Below are 20944 nucleotides of genomic sequence, written 5' to 3'. Positions count from 1 at the left end.
AATTTGAAAGCACTTAACATCAAAATTCTCACATCCTTTACTTGTTTGTAATTCACGGATTTGGATTTACTGTGTATCCATAGTTAGTAAATTGTTACCCATAAATCCATACTGTTTAAAAAGAAAAGATTGAATAATAATTTACATGAACTTAGAGTTAATGCATTAAAAAAATAGAACATGTTGAGCACTGTATTAAAGACTCATTCGGCTGGCTACCATTTGTTATTTACTTAGAACTGTTCTCTACCCACTTTATTTCTAAACAAAAGAGCAACCATAGCTTTAGCTACACCAAACATTAAAAACGCAGGTGTCAGAATCAGGGTCAAAATGAGAACTCAGGCTATTCGGTAGGCAAGTAAGAATTATGTACTATCATGTTGAGGTCAATTGACTTGAAATTTAATCACAGTTTAAGCCCCTTTTCTTTCCAGGCTAAAGAGTAAGCAACACCTGTGCCAGCAGCAGCTCACATTGCAGCTGACATAGCAGCTAGTTCAATTTTTAGTTACAAGTCAATTACTTACTGGAATAGAAAGAGAACATTTCATTCATTCCATGGATGGCCACTTTTCCGAAGAAACCTGTCAGGCTTTCTTTCTCCAAAAGAAGAAAAGAGAAAAAAGTGAAAGTTAAAAATAAGTGATGTACTGCAAAGTTTTAGAGCTAGGCCAGTACACTACAGCAGAGAAGTTGTGCAAATAGCTTACCTTCCAAATACTGAACAGAGCTGTCTTGTAAGTGAGGCCTATCCCAGCTGATAAGTCCTGGGACTTTCCTTATCAGAGTATCAAAATTAGGTAAAATTATAATAGGTGATCTACACCTGAGAAGAGGGACCAGCTGACTGTATGAAAGGAAAGAGCAAATGAGTAAAATGTCTTCCCCCAGCTACAGTCAGCCCTGGTGCAAGGGGAGTTTCAAATGCACTGGCTATAGACTTTTGTCCAAAGCTGTGGTTCTTTTTTTTTCTTTTCTTTTTTTTTCTTTCTTTCTTTCTTTTCTTTCTTTCTTTTCTTTTTTTTTTTTTTTTTTTTTTTTTTAGGGAAGCTAGATTAGTTCATACAAAACTCAACAATACAGCACTGAAACCCATTGTTGATATTCAACATTTTTCACATAGCGGAACAGAATAGACAATACGGTATCTAGGAAACCATGGGCTGGATTACAAACTGATGATATCTCATCCTTCTGGGGGCCTGTAATCCTTTTTATTACCTACCACAGTAAAAAAAAAAAAAAAAAAAAAAAATCACTATGTGTGTGGGGAACTCTCTCAGACTAAATCAATAACATTGCCATTCTTAGGAAAATAGGATAAATCAAAATGAAATCTTGCTTACAGCACTAAGTCCCTAAGTGCCATTTGCCTTTTATGCAAGTTAATTATTTTTTAAATTCCTCTTATCTTAACCTTTATATAAACTTCCATAGGTTCAAAAAAATTAAATTATCTGTAAATATTTGCTTAAAAACAGTGTTCACAATTAGCTTGTATGTTCTATTTCTCATAATAAATACTTGGAAAGTTATTTATTTCAAAGTGTCCAAGATTAGAACCTAAGGCATGAGTACAAAGTAATTTTCATTAATTTGTTTTAAATGCATGTGTTGGGTTATTAGTAAACTATATTTATTCCTCCATTAGGAACACACTGAAATTCAAGGTCTTCTGGGCTTATTTACCTTATTTAGTTAAATAAATAATTTTTACTTTTAAACTTTTCATTGTCTTTAAAATTTTTCATTTTTAAAATGCATTTCCTGATTATGCATAACTGCAAAGCCATCCTTTACAAAGAAGTTATGCCGATTAACCTTTTTGAAAATCTGGTCCAATCCCTTTTTAAAATGCAATCCAGTTCCCATACTTTTCTTATGCCTCCAAATGGTCTAGGTAGCCACAGAAGTGATTGTTCCTACCAGTTTCTTTTCATCACTTCTGCAATTGACCAATTGACAACTGATTGATGGTTATCTTTTCACTTCAACAATGAAAGAAATTACCATCACTATAGCTATGTACAGTAAATGCCTCCAGAGTAAATTGCATGATTCTAAAATTCTCCTTAGCTCACTTAGTAAAACATCAACACAAAAAAGTTTCTTTTTTTGTGCCTCCTTTCCTGTACCACAGATTTGGCCTTTCCTGTCAACTGCAAAAAAAGAACTTGACAGCTTCTTTAAAAAGAGGAGTATAAAGGAACTTGAATAAAGGATGGCACTGGGCCTGTCTCAAGCAAGTGGCCATTCTTTTGCACTTGGAAAAAAATTAGGCATGTGAGCACAGATAAGCCCTATAAGAATACTCTAAGGACTATTCCTGGTGACCTTGAGATTCTCTTTCCTGCCTTAACCATTCCTGAACATTAGAGAAACAACATAGATTCTGAACATGGAGTTGCCAACTTATTTCGACTAGGATTTTTTTTATTGAAAGTGAAACATCCTTAAATTTTTTAACTTCCTTTTTTCTTTAGCATTGCAAAGACTCCCTTGCTCTTTCTAACAGTGCTCCAAAAAATGCTATTATGCAAGTGTCACAGTCATTCATTACATGTTGATGGACAAGAGCTTTAAATTCTACCCCAAATCTAAATTTACTGTAAATGTATATTTTATTCTTACATGAAAGCTCTGAATCTTGTCAAGGAAAGGTATTCAAATATCTTTTTTTCTATCCCTGTGCAATTAAAGTCATTTTTTCTAAGTGAAGTGAATATGCTGCTATAAAAGATTGGGCTGATTTACTGTCTTATTCTCCCACCCCAACTTTAAGATCACATTTTTTTTTTTTTTTTTTTTTTTGAGATGGATTTTCACCCTGTAGCCCAGGCTGGAATGCAATGGTGTGATCTCGGCTCACTGCAACCTCCGCCTCCCAGGTTCAAGCAATTCTCTGCCTCAGCCTCCCGAGTAGCTGGGATTATAGGTGCCCGCCACCACGCACAGCTAATTTTTGTATTTTTAGTAGAGACAGGGTTTCACTATCTTGGTCAGGCTGGTCTCGAACTCCTGACCTCGTGATCTGCCCACCTTGGCCTCCCAAAGTGCTGGGATTGCAGGCATGAGGCACCAGGCCCAGCCTAAGATCACATTTTTAAAGTGAAAAAAGAAAAAAAAAAGAAAAAAAAATAAACCTACACACACCTGAGTAGATGAGAAGGATGATTTTTCACTATTTCCCTTGACATTTCAGGTCCATAAAATTTGTTCTACTGAATATTAAAAAAAAAACGAACTATAGTTTCATTGTCTAGAATTACTTGGCACAGTTAAACTTTTCCCGCTTCATCAATATCATTAGGAATAAATAATTCTTATTCACTAATGACTCCATCTAAGATGTGCTAGTTTTCTGCTATTTCTGACCTCAGTTATTTAATCAAATAAGTTTTTATTAAGTACCAACTTTATGTTTTTTACATGGTAAGCTCTATAGAATGCATGAGAAATATGAGATGAGATTCTGCCCAGCAGAAGTAGATAATTTATTTGTGGAAACAAGATATACTGTGGGAAATAGATACTGAATGAAGATGTACATATTATGTAGATACATATACATGAAATATTATATATTTTCACATACTTGGCATAAAGATGACGCTAAATTTTATTCACTTAAAGATGATTCATAATCTTTCACCTTACCTTTGCAGTATTTGTCAGTGATATTATTATTCAAATATCCCAGGTGACATTCATGAAATATCACATTTATATCTATAGTTGATCTCTAAACACATACTCGTACTCATCTAGACCTACCACGGGTCATAGCTGCATTAACAAAATTGATTCAAGATGCTCTAGTCTACCATCTTTAGCCTTGATCCTTTACCCGCAACATGATTGCTGGAATAACCTTACTACAACTCAGCTTTCATCATGTTACGTATACCTTGGTTCTAGAATCTATAATGCCTTTTTTTTTCTTTCTTTTGCTTATTGCATGAGGTCTAAACTTCCCTGCTCAGTTCCCAGGGCTCTACAAAATACAGTTTCTTGGTGGCACCTCTCTAACATTATTTTCCATCAACGAGCTTGCTATTTATTAATAATATTTCTTACTATTACATACATGCCTAGATGCACACCATGAAATTTCATCTTTTATCTTTATCCTATATATTCAAGGTCCAAATATACCATAGTACACTTATGAATCTTGTCCTGCAGTAGCATCCATGCAGATCTCTCTATTCCTACGTATGTTTTACACTTATTATTAGTGTTATTATTATTATTATTTGATACAAGGTCTTGCTCTGTCACCCAGGCTGGAGTGCAATGGCATGATCATAACTCATTGTAACCCCAAACTCCTGTGCTCAAGTGATTACCCTGCCTCAGCCTCCTGAATAGCTAGGACTACAAAGATGTGCCACCATGCCTGGCTAATGTTATTTTTATTTATTTATTTTGGCAGAGACAGGGGTCTTGCTGTGTTTCCCAGGCTTGTCTCAAACTCCTAGCTTCAAGTGATCCTTCCATCTCTGTCTTCCAAAGTGCTGGAATTACTTCATTTATTATTGAGTTTGATATACATTTGGCTCAGTTCTAACGCCACCTCTCTTACGAAGATTTCCTTATCAAATGAGATAAAATAAATCTGTTCTTCCAGTAGACTCAATAGTTCTTGGCACACATCTTTATTATAACAGTCATAATCTTGAATTGTATTTGCATATTATTTTTCCCAGGTAGAAGTTAAGCCCCATGAAGAAAGGAACTAATCGTATGTATCTTTTTATGTCCCGTTATTGACATATAGATGCTCAATTAATGGTTATTTGATAAAGACATGATCCTTGTTCCTAAGAAACTCTCATTTCGGGGAGAAGTGTCTATTAGCTGTGAGATTAAGATGGTAACTGAGTAGCTAAACAAAAAGTATTGGCAGTTGGAACAACAAGTAGTTCGTTTAAAAAGTAAATTGAAAATGTAAAGTGAGTATTTAAATGTTTTCATAGTGAAGACTATCTCAAAGCCAATCACTTGGAACATAGACAATAGCAATTGATACATAGTTGCATTTTTTTTTCTTTTATTATTATTATTATTATTATTATACTTTAGGTTTTATGGTACATGTGCGCAATGTGCAGGTAAGTTACATATGTATACATGTGCCATGCTGGTGCGCTGCACCCACCAACTCGTCATCTAGCATTAGGTATATCTCCCAATGCTATCCCTCCCCCCTCCCCCCACCCCACAACAGTCCCCAGAGTGTGATGTTCCCCTTCCTGTGTCCATGTGTTCTCATTGTTCAATTCCCACCTATGAGTGAGAATATGCAGTGTTTGGTTTTTTGTTCTTGCGATAGTTTACTGAGAATGATGATTTCCAATTTCATCCATGTCCCTACAAAGGACGTGAACTCATCATTTTTTATGGCTGCATAGTATTCCATGGTGTATATGTGCCACATTTTCTTAATCCAGTCTATCATTGTTGGACATTTGGGTTGGTTCCAAGTCTTTGCTATTGTGAATAGTGCCGCAATAAACATACGTGTGCATGTGTCTTTATAGCAGCATGATTTATAATCCTTTGGGTATATACCCAGTAATGGGATGGCTGGGTCGAATGGAATTTCTAGTTCTAGATCCCTGAGGAATCGCCACACTGACTTCCACAAGGGTTGAACTAGTTTACAGTCCCACCAACAGTGTAAAAGTGTTCCTATTTCTCCACATCCTCTCCAGCACCTGTTGTTTCCTGACTTTTTAATGATTGCCATTCTAACTGGTGTGAGATGGTATCTCATTGTGGTTTTGATTTGCATTTCTCTGATGGCCAGTGATGGTGAGCATTTTTTCATGTGTTTTTTGGCTGCATAAATGTCTTCTTTTGAGAAGTGTCTGTTCATGTCCTTCGCCCACTTTTTGATGGGGTTGTTTGTTTTTTTCTTGTAAATTTGTTGGAGTTCATTGTAGATTCTGGATATTAGCCCTTTGTCAGATGAATAGGTTGCGAAAATTTTCTCCCATTTTGTAGGTTGCCTGTTCACTCTGATGGTAGTTTCTTTTGCTGTGCAGAAGCTCTTGCGATATCCTTGATGAACATTGATGCAAAAATCCTCAATAAAATACTGGCAAACAGAATCCAGCAGCACATCAAAAAGCTTATCCACCATGATCAAGTGGGCTTCATCCCTGGGATGCAAGGCTGGTTCAATATACGCAAATCAATAAACGTAATCCAGCATATAAACAGAACGAAAGACAAAAACCACATGATTATCTCAATAGATGCAGAAAAGGCCTTTGACAAAATTCAACAACCCTTCATGCTAAAAACTCTCAATAAATTAGGAATTGATGGGACGTATCTCAAAATAATAAGAGCTATTTATGACAAACCCACAGCCAATATCATAGTTGCATTTTTAGGCTAGTCCAAAAAATGCCTATTTGATTATAACCTAGCTAAGTTGTAGTAACACAGCCATTTATTGAACACTTGGTAGTTTGAAGCACTGTAATAAGTACTAAAAATCATTTCATTTACTTTTCAAGATAACCTCATGAGGTGGGTATTATCATTGCTATTTTACAGATACGAAACTTGGACTTAGAGAGGTTAACAGTTGCTCGAGGCCACCTAGACAGTGAATGGCAGAGCTGGGATTGGCTCTAAGGCTCCCATGCTTTACATTACTCAAAACTGACCCCACTAGTAGAGATCATGTTAGTCCTTAGTTAATGATTCTGAGGAATCTGTATGTGATGAATATAGGGGAAGAAAAGAAGAAGGAAGATGATTTTCTGTTCATTTCTTCATCGTACAATGAGTTTCAGGTACCATAGTTAAAAATTACTCTTTGTGTATTCTGATTTTTCTTTCTTCACACATATCTTAGTGACTCAGATACCCTTCTCAATCTTTCAGGTTCCCATTGTCCTGGTTTTTTTGAAAACTTCTCTGTGGGCCTCTACTTAGACTGTCAATGTTCTTCATACTCCCTTCTTTGCTCATTAAAAATACCTATTACTTTAGGCCATAAGGTAATATAAAACTAACCTAGATAAAGTGATTCTTGCCAATATGTCAATGATGGATGGATGTTGGATTCTTCTTCTTAATAAGCACTTTGAAACAAATGTTTATTAACCTGAGTAAATATGCAAGGATAAACATTTCAAGCCTTGAAGCTATGCAAAGTAAAGTAGGTATTTCCCACAGAAGCCTTAATGTATGAACAGAATGGAGTTTGAAACATATATGATGGTGATATGTGTGAATGTAAGAAATTGTGTAAGCAGGCCAGGCCTCCCTAAGAATCAGCTTCCTTAGTGATTTTTAATTTGGGTGGTGCAGTCACAGATCCTTTGGAGAATATGTTGAAGGCTATGCACTCCCTCCCTGGGTACACACGACCTTTTTGCTTATTATTTTATGGAATTAATGGACTTTGGAGGAAACCATGGGGCAAACCCCTACCCAAGGCTATTGCTTTTCTGAGTGGTATTTCCTTTCCTCTGCTTCTAAACATATGTATCTTAACTATGATTACATGTTAGAGTTAACTGGGGAGCCCATTACCAGATATTTTGATGTAATAGGCCAGTAGTGGGTCCTGAGTAGCAGTAATTTTTTCTCCTTTTTTTTTTTTTTGAGACAGAGTCTCGCTCTTTCGCCGAGGCTGGAGTACAGTGGCACTATCTCGGCTCACTGCAAGCTCTGCTTCCTGGGTTCACGCCATTCTCCTGCCTCAGCCTCCTGAGTAGCTGGGACTACAGGTGCCCGCCACCACACCTGGCTAATTTTTTTTTGTATTTTCAGTTGAGACGGAATTTCACCGTGTTAGCCAGGATGGTCTCGATCTCCTGACCTTGTGATCCGCCTGCCTCGGCCTCCCAAAGTGCTGGGATTACAGGCGTGAGCCACCGCACCCGACCAGAGTAGCAGTAATTTTCAAAAGGCTATCCTAGTGATTCTGTTGTGCAGTTATGTTTAAAAACCGTTTTCTAAGCCAGCGATGCTCAAAGCACTGTGCCTGAAACAGCAGCATCAGCATCACTTGGAAATTTGTTAGAAATACAAATTCTTGGACCCACCACAGACCTACCAAATCAGAAAACTTTGGGTATAGAGTCAAGCAACTTGTCTTTTAACAACCCTTCCAGGTAAATTCTGATGAAATCTTAAGTTTGAGAACTGCTGTTCTAAGCGGAGACCTTAGGAACTCTGAGAAACAACTCAATGGCAATGGCCTCATACTTGACTGGTTCTCAAGGTTGTGATCACTTTGTGAATTAGTGGTTGTTTTAATGTATGGATGGCATAAGAGGGATGGCAGCACAGAGGTAATCATTCTGTCAACAGGATATATAAACATGAGCGACATTGTAATAGAAAGGGCAATTTAAGCTAGCAGAGTGGATGAATTATCTGAAAGTATGCAGCATGTACAGTGAGAAATGAGCCCAAGTGCTACAATACAGGGAATACTTACAGTTGGAGACAAGATGGGGAAGAAACACTAGCAGAAAAGAGAGAGAAAACTGGCAGAGAGATGGGAAGGAAATCTGAATGAGGCAGTGACACAGAAACCTAAAGACAGGCTGGTCAATCTGCAGTTTAAAATGGGGCCTGAAATTGATTCACTTGATCTTAGAAATTGAAAAAGGATTTGGCTAGAACAGGGGTCCCCAGCCCCTGGGTCACAGTCTAGTACCAGTCAGCCACACAGCAGGAGGTGAGTGGCAGGTAAGTGAAGATCTGTATTTACAGCCGATCCTCATTGCTCACATTACTGCCTGAGCTCTGCCTCCTGTCAAATCAGCGGCTGCATTAGGTTCTCACAGGAGCGTGAACAGTATTGTGAACTGCACATGTGAGGGATCTAGGTTGTGTGCTCCTTATGAGAATCTAATGCCTGATGATCTGTCACTGTCTCCCATCACCTCCAGGTGGGACTGTCTAATTGCAGGAAAACAAGCTCAGGGCTCCTATTGATTCTACATTATGGCATGTTGTGTAATAATAAAGTGCACAATAAATGTAATGCTCTTGGATCATCCCAAAACTATCCCCCCTACCCCTGGTTTGTGGAAAAATTATCTTCCACAATACTGGTCCCTGGTGCCAAAAAGGTTGGGACCACTGGGCTAGAAGGAAGTCATTGATAGCTTTTGAGGAATTTAATAGTGGGATAGAGGTAAAGTCAGATTGCAGGGATTCAGAAGAGAATGGGAGGAGATAGATGAGACTTAGTGGGTATAAACAATGTCTTTTAAGGAGTTGGCTCAGAAAGAAGAAAGGAGGACAGTTACTGGGAGCAGCAGGCTCAAGGAAGCCAGTGCAAGTTGGGAGAAGTGTACATATTTTAAGAAATAAAGGACGAGGCCTTCAGGAGATTGTATTTGTTAAAGAATGTGGAAGAGGAGCTATCATGAGAACAAAGTCAGGAGTAGAAAAGAAGTGAAAGGACTCAGAGATGCCTTAGGAATAGAAAAAGAAAGGGAAGGATTCATGCAGAAGGGTTGTGAAGGCAAAGATGATGGGTATGAAATAGGTCATGCCTGATGGCATCCAACTTATTTGTGAAGTAGGAGTAAAATCATTTACTGAGGCATTATTATTATTATTATTATTATTAATTATTGGATAAAGGATGGCAGAAAGTAGAGGTGCATAGGGATTAACAAGAGGAAAAAAACTACAATGAGCCAAAATTGCATTTCTCTATGGCCTGACACTGGCTACTTCTTTCTACTTACAAGTCTCTCTTTTGCATACTTCTATAAAGTTAACTGTCTCCTGCTTAACTTAGCTTTCCTGACTCTTTTGGTGGCTCTTTTTCTACATGCTCCATAACAGGTCATGATCCCCAGGGTTTGTTTGCCCTTAGCCCTCTTCTCTTTTCCGTCTGCACTTCTTTCCTGGCTCCGCTTCTGTAGCTTTGTCAATTTGGTTATCAAATTCATACGCAGCCCCAATCTTTCTTTTGAATTGTAGATCTGCACTTAGCTGTTTTTAGTATCTCAGTTTCACTATGTGTAAAATCAAACTCTTCATCCACTTTACTGTAAACTAACTTAAACATGTACCTCTGACTTCAGCATGCTTGTCTATCTCAACAGCTTCACCATTAATTGCTTGAGTTTCCAAAGCAAAAAGCCATCAACGATCTCTTCTTACTCATCAGTCCTGACAACTAACAATTGTCTAATTTTAAAAATCAATTTTATTTATCAAATGTTGCATTTTTTTCCTGATTCATATATCAAAGTGGTTTTTTTTCCAACTTTTTTTTTTAAGTTCAGGGGTACATGTGCAGGACATACATCAAAGTTTAATTTTCCATCCTCTTACATAATAACCTTCTTGCAAATCTCTTTGGTTCTAATATTTCCCTTCTTTAACTAACCCATCCTCCATTTTATGACAGGAGATTTCATTCTACAATGCAGATCTGTGTATGCCTCTCACTTTTCCATGTCCTACAGCTGTGGCTTCCATAGTGTTCTGAAGAACTCAGGGTTTGCTAGAGATGTTTTAAGGACCTCAAATTAAAAATCTGATCATGAAAATGAACTTATATCATTAATCACAGTCTTTTACTGTATCATACCTGATAGAGATGCACTTATCAGTGGAGAGAAGTACAGATGTTTCTTGATTCATGATGGGGTTACATCCTGATAAACCCATTGTAAGTTGAAAATACCATAAGTCGGGCCAGGCGCGGTGGTTCATGCCTGTAATCCCAGCATTTTGGGAGGCTGAGGCGGGCAGATCACTTGAGGTCAGGAGTTCAAGACCAGCCTGGCCAACGTGGCAAAATCCCAACTCTACTAAAAATACAAAAATTATGCCAAGTGTGGTGGCTCATGCCTGTAATCCCAGCACTTTGGGAGGCCGAGGCAGGTGGATCACAAGGTCAGGAGATTGAGACCATCCTGGCCAACATGATGAAACCCCGTCTCTACTAAAAATACAAAAACTAGCCAGGCATGGTGGTGTGTGCCTGTAATCCCTGCTACTCGAGAGACTGAGGCAGGAGAATCACTGAACCCAGGAGGTGGAGGTTGCAGCAGTGGGCTGAGATCACACCACTGCACTCCAGCCTGGGTGAGTAAGACTCTACAAAAAAAAAAAAAAAAAAAAAAAAAAAAAATTAGCCAGGCGTGGTGGTGGGTGCCTGTAATTGCAGCTACTCGGGAGGCTGAGGCAGGAGAATCGCTTGAACCCAGGAGATGGAGGTTGCAGGGAGCCCATATCAAGCCACTGCACTCCAGCCTGGGTGACAGAGTGAAACTCTGTCTCAAAAAAAGAAGAAAAAACGAAAGAAAGAAAGAAAATACCATAAGTCAAAAATACATTTAATACCTGATCTACTGAACATTATGGCTTAGCCTAGCCTACTATCTTATATGTGCTCAGAACATTTATATTAGCCTATAGTTGGGGAAAACCATCTGACAACACAGTACATTGGAGACTATTGGTTGCTTACCATTGTGATCATGTGGCAGACTAGAAGCTGCACCTCCCTGCCACTGCCCAGAATCTTGGGAGTCTTGTACTGCATATCACTAGCCAAGGAAAAAAAATCAAAATTCAAAATTTAAAGTGTGGTTTCTACTGAATACACATGCTTTCTCACCGTTGTAAAGTCAAAAACTCTAAGTTAAACAATTGTAAGTCAGAGACTGTCTGTACATCAAGTCACGAGATAAATAGACTATTAGAGAAAAATAGTTGATACCATTATCTTACAATGCATCCAGAGAAAAATTTTAAAAATGCATCCATGATGCTTAAAGAATAAGCATGAAGGCACAAAAACTTTCCAAACCAACTGGACCAAAATCCAATATTGCCAATTACTCTATTTTGCATATCTTTGCATGCAAAAAGAGATGTATTATAAATAAAATATATAACATATATGTAACAGGAGAAGGTACTTAGATCAGCTTTGATACATTAAATCAGGTGGAAAGAATGTAGAAAGCTGTATATGTACTTTTGGCACAAAAACAATAGTAGAGAAAATAGCAGGAGTAGTGATTTTTATAAAAGTTATTACTGATAATGTGTTTGATTAATCATTTAATTTGCATAGGCAAGCATTAGCCCTTAAGAAAAGTGCTGCCTTCTTTTCAAGCCAGTTTGTTTATTCTGTGCAGATCAACAATTTTACTAAGACATAGTCTTTAATACTCCAGGACCTTGGTCTGAGCAAAAATTTCTTGAGTGAGACCTCAAAAGTACAGGCAACCAAAACAAAAATGTGCAAATGGGATCACGTCAACTTAAAAAGCTTTTGCACAGCAAAGGAAACAATCAACAAATTGAAGAGACAATCCACAGAATGGGAGAAAATATTTCCAAATTGCCCATCCAACAAGGGATTAATAAACAGACTATAGAAGAAACTCAAACTTAATAAGAAAAAACAACCTGATTAAAAATGGGCAAAAGATCTGAATAAGCATTTCTCAAAAGAAGATAGACAAATGGTCAACAGGTATATGTAAAAGTTCTCAGCATCACTAATCACCACAGTAATGCAAATTAAACTACAATAAGATATTATCTCACCCCAGTTAAAATGGCTTTTATTCAAAAGACAGGTAATAACAAATGCTGGTGAGGATGTAGAGAAAGGGGAATGCTTATATTCTGTTGGTAAGAATGTTAATTAGTGCAACCACTATGGAGAATAGTATGGAGGTTCCTCAAAAAACTAAAAAAAAATAACTACCATATGATCCAGCAATCCTACTGCTGGGTATATATCCAAAAGAAAAAAAATCTATATATCAAAGACATATTTATACTACCATATTTATTACAGCACTATTCACTATAGTCAAGATATGGAAACAATCTATCAGAGGCTGGGAAGGCAAGTGGGAAGGAGGAAGTAGAGATGGTTAATGGGTACAAAAACATTCTATTTTTAACAATAGAATGAATAAGATCTAGTATTTGGTAGCACAATAGGGTGACTATAGTTTATCACAATTTATTGTATATTTAAAAATAACTAAAAGAGTAGAGTTGAAATGTTTTTAACAAAAAGGAAGAATAAATGCTCGAGGTGATGGATACCCCAATTACCCTGATTCAACTGTTATACATCGTATGCCTGTTTCAAAACATCACATGTCCTATCAATGAGATGTATCTCAAAATAATAAGAGCTATCTATGACAAACCCACAGCCAATATCATACTGAATGGGCAAAAACTGGAAGCATTCCCTTTGAAAACTGGCACAAGACAGGGATGCCCTCTCACCACTCCTATTCAACATAGTGTTGGAAGTTTTGGCCAGGGCAATCAGGCAGGAGAAAGAAATAAAGAGTATTCAATTAGGAAAAGAGGAAGTCAAATTGTCCCTGTTTGCAGATGACACGATTGTATATTTAGAAAATCCCATCATCTCAGCCCAAAATCTCCTTAAGCTGATAAGCAACTTCAGCAAAGTCTCAGGATACAAAATCAATGTACAAAAATCACAAGCATTCTTATACACCACTAACAGACAATCAGAGAGCCAAATCATGAGTGAACTCCCATTCACAATTGCTTCAAAGAGAATAAAATACCTAGGAATACAACTTACAAGGGATGTGAAGGACCTCTTCAAGGAGAACTATAAACCACTGCTCAACGAAATAAAAGAGGACACAAACAAATGGAAGAATATTCCATGCTCATGGATGGGAAGAATCAATATCCTGAAAATGGCCATACTGCCCAAGGTAATTTAGAGATTCAATGCCATCCCCATCAAGCTACCAATGACTTTCTTCACAGAATTGGAAAAAGCTATTTTAAAGTTCATATGGAACCAAAAAAGAGCCCACATTGCCAAGACAATCCTAAGCCAAAAGAACAAAGCTGGAGGCATCACGCTACCTGACTTCAAACTATACTACAAGGCTACAGTAACAAAAACAGCATGGTACTGGTACCAAAACAGAGACATAGACCAATGGAACAGAACAGAGGCCTCAGAAATAATACCACACATCTACAACTATCTTATCTTTGACAAACTGAAAAAAACAAGAAATGGGGAAAGGATTCCCTATTTAATAAATGGTGCTGGGAAAACTGGCTAGCCATATGTAGAAAGCTGAAACTGGATCCCTTCCTTACACCTTATACAAAAATTAAGTCAAGATGGATTAAAGACTTAAATGTTAGACTTAAAACCATAAAAACCCTAGAAGAAAACCTAGGCAATATCATTCAGGACATAGGCATGGGCAAGGACTTCATGTCTAAAACACCGAAAGCAATGGCAACAAAAGCCAAAATTGACAAATGGGATCTAATCAAACTAAAGAGCTTCTGCACAGCCAAAGAAACTACCATCAGAGTGAACAGGCAACCTACAGAATGGGAGAAAATTTTTGCAATCTACTCATCTGACAAAGGGCTAATATCCAGAATCTACAAAGAACTCAAACAAATTTACAAGAAAAAAACAAACGGCCCCATCAAAAAGTGGGCAAAGGATATGAACAGACACTTCTCAAAAGAAGACATTTATGCAGCCAAAAGACACATGAAAAAATGCTCATCATCACTGGCTATCAGAGAAATGCAAATCAAAACCACAATGAGATACCATCTCACACCAGTTAGAATGGCGATCATTAAGAAGTCAGGAAACAACAGGTGCTGGAGAGGATGTGGAGAAATAGGAACACTTTTACACTGTTGGTGGGACTGTAAACTAGTTCAGCCATTGTGGAAGACAGTGTGGTGATTCCTCAAGGATCTAGAACTAGAAATACCATTTGACCCAGCCATCCCATTACTGGGTATATACCCAAAGGATTATAAATCATGCTGCTATAAAGACACATGCACACATATGTTTATTGTGGCACTATTCACAATAGGAAAGACTTGGAACCAACCCAAATGTCCAACAATGATAGACTGGATTAAGAAAATGTGGCACATATACACCATGGAATACTATGCAGCCATAAAAAATGATGAATTCATGTTCTTTGTAGGGACATGGATGAAACTGGAAACCATCATTCTCAGCAAACTATCGCAAGGACAAAAAACCAAACGCCGCATGTTCTCATTTATAGGTGGGAATTGAACAATGAGAACACTTGGACACAGGAAGGGGAACATTACACACCAGGGCCTGTCATGGGGTAGGGGGAGCGGGGAGGAATAGCATTAGGAGATATGCCTAATGTAAATGACGAGTTAATGGGTGCAGCACACCAATATGGTACATGCATACATATATAACAAACCTGCACATTGTGTACAAGTACCCTAGAACTTAAAGTATAATTTAAAAAAATTAACAAAAGAAAAAAAATGTATCCCTAATTTAATAGGTGAAAAATTCGACTTCATTGTTGCTTTAATTTGCATTACTTTAATTATGAGTATGGACAATTTTTCCACATTTGTTTACTGATGATGTTGCTGTTTGTGAATAAGATGTGTTTGTTCCTACCCCTTCCTAGCCCTAATCTTTCTGGCAGAAAATAAAAAGATTGAAGTTGGAAAAAAAAAATCACGTGTCCCATAAATGTATACAACCATTATGTACTCGTAATAATTTTTTAAAAGGTGGAGTCATTAAATAAAAGACTCTTTATTTTTCACACAGTTTTTCAACATTTATCAACTACATACTATGTGTACTAGATAATGTAGTCTGTTTCAAAATTCACATTTTGGTGAATGAAATTTGCTGGCCCTCTCCCAACAAGGTATTGATATGAATATTTCAAATAAACAATAATCCACATTTAGCTACATCTTTCTCAGTGGTACAATAATTGTGCCAGCTTTGATATCTTTCTGATAATTTTTCACCAGCTGAAAAAAGCCCAATTTTATAATGTTTACAACAAAAGATGAAATACTAGAAGGGAAACAGAACACTATTGAGACTCGATGCATGAAACAAAATAAATGAGAGCCTTTAAAAAGTTGAATATCTGGCCCTATTATAACTTACTAGTATCAATATCTGTTACAACATCTTCCTTACCTCACCCCATCTAGTTTTAATTGAAGAAGCTGTATACATCTGCTTGCTTAAGGTCATACCTCTGTGATGGTGTTCATGCTTTGCGTCTGTGTGTGTGTGTGTGTGTGAGCACGCACGCACGTGCGCGTAGTTGTATGTGTGTGTATTTTCCAAGTAGTGATTAAAATTATTTCTAAAATTAGACCTAGGTTTAAATAAAAATTCCGTCATTTACTAACTACATAACTCCAATATTAAACTGTGGATGACTTAGTTTTCTCCTATGTGGAAGAGAATAATAATAGTAGCTTCCTTATTCAGTTGTTAGGAGCAAAAATTAGATAATGTATGGGAAATACTTAGCCTGGCATACAATAAACTCTAATTTTCAATTAGTTACTGTTGTCACTGTGGTTGTTACTCAGTTAGTTGCTGTTGTTGCCATTGTTGTTACCTAATTTTACTTTAAAAGCCAGTTTAAACAACTACCTTCATCCTGGATCTGACCATAGGAGGGATGGAATTTGGATTAGGCTTTGATGAGGAGACATGACCCAAACTGCATACCTTAGCCTGTGCATCAAAGGGAGAGAGAAGGATTGAGGCTAGAAGGCCTTGAATGGGTTTAGGCAGTTTAGTTAATCCCTTTAAATCTGATTTGTACAATGAGGTTAATGCTTACAAATTTCTACCTGGTTGTTTTCCGGAAGAAAAAAAAAAAAGCCTATGTGAAAGCTCCTAACCCAGAGGCTAGCACTTAGTAGGAGCACCAGTTTCCTCACCTGCTGTCAGTCAAACCATCTGCTTCTCTTTTTTCTTCCTTTCTTTCTCTGCTTGAACACTAGTTGAGGCCCCTTCCTTAGGCTGTGGCCACATATAATCTCCATGCAGTGCTTCAAGGGACTTGCTATAAAGGAATTACTTCCCCGTCATGAAAGTAGACACTTCTACTGAAAACCAACTCTATTCCTCAGTAGAATAAGAAAGAAACCAGCATTATCATGATGATGATCATCATCATCGTCATCATTTTTTGTATCTTTCTGATAATTTTTCACTAGCTGAATCATCATCATCATCGTTTTGAAACATCTATGTAAAAGGTGTTATAGATTCCCTGAAAAAGCATCTTCTTTTTATTCACCTTATTGTTTTCATCGCTTCTCTCCTTGAAGCATATTAGACAATTAAAGCAAGTTGGATTCCAGCCTTTTCAATATTTTGATTAAGATTTTATGTTCAGCAGCCAGTGGTATGTAATTTTGGAAGTATAATAACAATTTTAATTAATTTTCATAGGTTTGCTAATTAAAACAATTAAGAGGTGGAACTTACTCACTGGAAAAATAATTGGAGGATCTCTAGTGAACATTATCCTTGAGGTTTCACACAAGCACAAAATGGTGTAAATTTGTTTTAAAAATAGCTAGAAATCCAAAAGAAGTAATTATAACATCAAGCCAAAGTTGTGTCTGCATTTATCCTTTTTAAAAATAGGAGATAACATTTTCGTTAAGCTTCTGGAAGCTGCTTCTGCCTGCCTCTGTGTTCATGGCAGTAGCAATAATTAGAAGCACCACCAGACTACTTTTTAAAATAACAGCATGATATGTAAACTTTAAACTTTGGAGATAAGTTTTGACAACACAAAGTACTGAGAGGTGAGAAAATGAGGAAAACAAACACTGAGAAAGCCCAAGAAAGTAAAAGAAATATAAAATGTGAATTAAACTACTCTCTGCTGACAGGATGGAGTCCATAAAGTGAAAGCGTTTCTAACTTTTTAGAAGTCACAGAACCTTTAGGGTGGAAACATATTTTCTAGAAACCTAACACAGGACACAATCCTTGATAGTAGTAGAATCACAGAGTGAATATGAAAAGAAAAAGGAACACGTACAGAAATATTCAAGCAGTTAAGCACAGTGGTTAAATGCAAGAGCTTCAGAGTCACTCTAAGTTTTAATCCTTACTTCACTGTTAAAATAGGGTAACGAGACCTATCCCAAAAGATTGTTGTAAGGATTAAATGATTTAATATATGTTAATCACTTAGAACAATGCTCTATCCAAACTAAAGTTTAGTTATTTTTATAATTATCCTCATTTGCATTTAAAGTATGAGAAAATAGTAATTTCTTCAAGTCCAAAGCCATCTCCACTGTGGTAGCTTATTCAAATGATGTTATACAACCTTGCAAGAGGCCCAGAGTTTTCTGGAAATGGCGTTTTAAAACCTCAGCATGTTCATCCAAAGCCTTACAAATGTCGATACCCTTTAATTCCATAATTACACTTAACATTCTCTAGTCTAAGGAAATGATAAAAATGTAAGCAGTTGTTTACAAAGATATTCACCACAGTATTATTTATTAAAAAACTTAGAGGCCAGGCACGGTGGCTCAAGCTTGTAATCTCAGCACTTTGGGAGGCTGAGGTGGGTGGATCACAAGGTCAAGAGATCGAGACCATCCTGGCCAACATGATGAGACCCTGTCTCTACTAAAAATACAAAAATTAGCTGGGTGTGGTGGCACGCACCTGTAATCCCAGCTACTTGGGAGGCTGAGGCAGGAGAATCGCTTGAACCCGGGAGGCAGAGTTTGCAGTGAGCTGAGATCATGCCACTGCACTCCAGCCTGGTGACAGAGTGAGACTCCATCTCAAAAAAAAAAAAAAAACAACAAAAAACAAAATACCAAAAACTTAGAAAGTCTAAATGTCAGAAAAAAGAGGAAAAAATAGTAAATTATTTAAATGGATGATAATATTTTTATAAGATGAAATATTATACAATGATTAAAAATGTTGGCCTCTGGCTATCTTTCATAATTATATGTAACATGCTGATGGTATGGAGGTAAGTGAAATCAGCAAAAGATATATAACTTTATTTATAATGTGATCATAATTTACAATATGACTATTTAAAAATATGTCTAGAATATCCGTTTGAAAAGTATAGTAATAACAGATTATTTCAGAAGGCTAAAACAGGGACCAGCAAACTTTTTCTATAAAGGGCCAGGTGGTAAATATTTTAGGTTTTGTGGGGCATGTAGTCTCTGTCTCAACTAAACAACTCTGTTATTGTTGTGTGGAAAGTAGACATGGATAATAGTAAACAAAGGGGTGTGGCTCTCTTCCAATAACATTTGATTCATAAAAAACAGTTGGTCAAACTGCTGGCCATAATTTGTCAACCCCTGGGTTAAATTTGTGGTGTATTTATTTTCGTTTAAATATTTTTCTATATTTTCTAAATTTTTTTTCAGTGAGAAAAGCAAAAATTACCCTCATAATTTAAAATAAAACAATAAGTACTATTGTTTGTTATTTTAAAATAGAAAATACCATGGATATTTAGAAAATGGCCAAGTAGACTTTTGTAACTTAAACATTTATATCAGGTGCTATGGTCTGAATGTTTCTGTATCTTCAAAGTACATATGTTAAAATCTAAACCCCAAGGTGATGATATTAGGGGGCAGGGCCTTTTGGGAGTTGATTAGGTCATAAGGGCAGAGCCCTTACAAATGGGATTAGTGCCCTTATAAAAAGGCCCCTAGAGAGCTGTCTTACCCCTTTCCACCATGTGAAGACACAAGAAGGCGCCATCTATGATTAGGAAATGGGCACTTACCAAACATCGACTCTATTGGTGCCTTGATCTTGGACTGCCCAGCATCTAGAACTGTGAGAAATAAATTTCTGTTGTTTACAAGCTAGCCAGTGTATGGTAGTTTGTAATAGCAGCCCAAATGAACTAAGATATCAAGTCACATTAAGACTTGCTCAAAAACACACACCTCAAAATAATAAGCACTATCTATGACAAACCCACAGCCATCATACTGCCTGGGCAAAAGCTTGAACTATTCCCTTTGAGAACTGGAACAAGACAAGGAGGCCTACTCTCACCATTCCTATTCAACATAGTACCAGAAGTCCTAGCCAGAGTAATCAGGCAAGAGAAAAAAATAAAAGGCATTCAAATAGGCAAAGAAGTCGAACTCTCTCTCTTCACTGAAGATATGATTCTATATCTAGGATATCCTAAAGACTCTGTCAAAAGGATCCCAGAATTGGTAAACAACTTTAGTAAAATTTCAGGATATAAAATCAATGTACAAAAATCAGTAGCATTTCTATACACCAATAACATCTAGTCTGAGAGTGAAATAAACAACACAATCACACTTACCATAGCCACAAAGAAAATGAAATACCCAGGAATAGAGCTAAGCAAGGAGGTGAAAGATCTCTGCAAGGAGAACTACAAAATACTATTGAAACAAATCAAAATCAGAGACAACACAAATAAATGCAAAAAAATCTGTGCTCATGAATTAAAAGAATCAATGACATAAAAATGGCCATACTGACCAAAGCAACTTACAGATTCAATGCTATTCCTATCAAACTACTAATGTCATTTTTCACAGAATTAGAAAAAAACTATTGTGAAATTCATATGGCACCAAAAAGAGCCCGAATAGCTAAAGCAATCCTAAGCAAAAATAACAAAGCCAGATGTGTCATACTACCCAACTTCAAACTATACTATATAGCCACAGTCATCAAAACAGTTTGGTACTGGTACAAAAACAGACACATAGAACAATGGAACAGAATAGAAAACTCAAAAATAAAGCCACACACCTACAACCATCTGATCTTTGACAAGGCTGACAAAAACAAGCAATGGGGAAAGGACTCATTCAATAAATGGTTCTGAGATAACTGTCTAGCCATATGTACAAGATTGAAGCTGGACCACTACCTTTCACAATATACAAAAATTAACTCAAGATAGATTAAAGGCTTAAATGTAAGACCTCAAACTATAAAAATTCTGGAAGACAACCTACAAAATACTCTTCTCAACATTGGCCTTGGCCAAGAATTTTTGGCTAAGTCCCCAAAAGCAATTGCAACAAAAAC

General features: G+C 36.9%; 1 long non-coding RNA gene across 4 annotated transcripts in view; it reads right to left on the bottom strand.

The window, feature by feature from the left end:
* Positions 1 to 20944, bottom strand: part of LOC129058743 (uncharacterized) — a 686790-nt gene that overhangs the window by 131611 nt on the left and 534235 nt on the right. For 3 of the 4 annotated variants that reach the window (XR_010139316.1, XR_010139319.1, XR_010139318.1), the window contains one exon: positions 531 to 599. This is a non-coding gene — a long non-coding RNA (uncharacterized LOC129058743). Of the gene's footprint in view, positions 1 to 530; positions 600 to 11479; positions 11559 to 20944 lie in introns of all 4 variants that reach the window. The other variant, XR_010139317.1, reaches the window with a different exon arrangement.

This window comes from Pongo abelii, chromosome 2 (assembly GCF_028885655.2).
Source record: "Pongo abelii isolate AG06213 chromosome 2, NHGRI_mPonAbe1-v2.0_pri, whole genome shotgun sequence".
NCBI classification, from domain to species: Eukaryota; Metazoa; Chordata; class Mammalia; order Primates; family Hominidae; genus Pongo; species Pongo abelii.
This window is presented reverse-complemented; position numbering and strand designations above follow the sequence as displayed.